This window comes from Heterocephalus glaber, unplaced genomic scaffold (genome assembly GCF_053883595.1).
Source record: "Heterocephalus glaber isolate CG9 unplaced genomic scaffold, H.glaber_assembly_v1.0 deba00001577, whole genome shotgun sequence".
Taxonomy (NCBI): domain Eukaryota; kingdom Metazoa; phylum Chordata; class Mammalia; order Rodentia; family Bathyergidae; genus Heterocephalus; species Heterocephalus glaber.
In genome coordinates this window covers 19,566,535-19,568,289 of record NW_028258358.1, presented here as the reverse complement: position 1 = coordinate 19,568,289, position 1,755 = coordinate 19,566,535, and positions in this window count along the sequence as shown.

Here is a 1,755-nt window from a genome sequence, read left to right as displayed (position 1 = left end):
GTGTGTGTGAGTGTGTATGCACTTGCATTTTGTTGAGGACCTGTAATATCATTTGAGGAAGTCAAGATAAATGTTAGGAACTAAGGAAGAAGAGAGAGAAGAAAGGTTGCATTGGCTAAATGCATATCAGTTTTTGGCAAATCTGCATAATTGAAGATTTTATTAATTGTCATCTTACTGATAGTCATATTTTACTATACTTAGGAAAGAGTTGGTTTGCTTTTAAAAATTTGTATAAATATATATGCAACATAAAATTGTTATTTTAACTAAATGATTCTGTGGCATTATGTATAGTCACGTAGTTGTGCAAAAATCACTTCAGAATATTTGATCATATCATACTAAACTCTGTACCCATTAAACAATAGCTCCCTATATCCCTACCACTGCTGTCTTGTCATTACTGTTTAAATTTCCACCTTCATTAATTTAACTTTTCCACCTAACAAAATTAAGTTTAATGATGTAATATTTATCCTTTTGTTTCTGGCTTATTTCTATTACTATAACGTTATTACTATAACGTTCTCAAAGTTTCTCAATATTAGTCCCCATTGAAACATATACCAATATTTTATTCCTTTCTAAAGTTGAAAAATATTTCACTGTTTATATAACATATTGTATTTATCCATTCACCTAGCAATTGATATTTTGTTTCTGCTTCTTTGTTATTGTGAATAGTGCTTTCATGAACATTAATGTACAAATATCTTTTCAAGTTTTGGCTTCAATTATTTTTGGTAAATACTCAGAAATGAAATTGCTGATCACATAGTAATTCTTTTTAAGATTTTGAGAACATGTTATATTATTTTCCACAGAAGCTGCACTTTTTTACATTTCCACCAGAAAGTTCTCCACATCTTTAGCAATGCACTTCAAAAAATAGCTATTTCAATGGATTTTTAATTTTATTTTTTACCAGTACAAGTTTGCAGTACTTAATGATTAAATTAATCATCAGGAGTTGATACATGTATATCTTATTCTTTTCACTCTTCCCTTCTTCTCCCTCCCTCCTCATTCCCTCCATATATTTGTCCCCTACTATTTTCAAAAAACCTCTTCTTGGTTTTGATTTGGCTTCCTGTAATGATTAAACTTATTGAACATCTTTTTATGTAAATTATTTTTGTTTTGTCATTTGTGTACCTTCTTTGGAGAAATGTCTACTGAAATACTTTCCCAATTTTTGAATCGAATAATATGTTTCATTTGTTTTATTTTTGAGTTTTAGGAGATATTTATGCATTTATATATGTGAATTGCCAATTTTTTCTCACATTTTGTGCCGATTTATTTTTTAAAGACTGATTTGTGAGTCTTACTGTTTGCATCCAAAGTGTCTATTACTTTTGCTTTCCAAACTTTGTTCCTTTTCTTGACATCTTTCTGGACTTTAATCCTTCATGAGTATGTGGTTGATTTCTGTTCAGATTTTTGCTGTTGTTTGGAAAGAAGAGTTAATAGCAAAAAATGTAAACAAGTCAAAGTTTTCTATAAGTTTATAAAATTTCATTGTTTTCTATCAGAAAACTTTACTTATTTTTTCAAAACTTTTTCAATGGTGCAATATTTTCCCCAAAACTATAAACTAACAAGCACATTTATTTGCACATTCAATTGTTACTTTATAACATTTTAATATACTGTTTTCTATTACTTTCAGTAACTTTCTTTAAATTTTTTATTAAATTATTGATCCAAATGTAGGGCTTTGTGTTGTGTTTGGCATAGACAATTGAATAA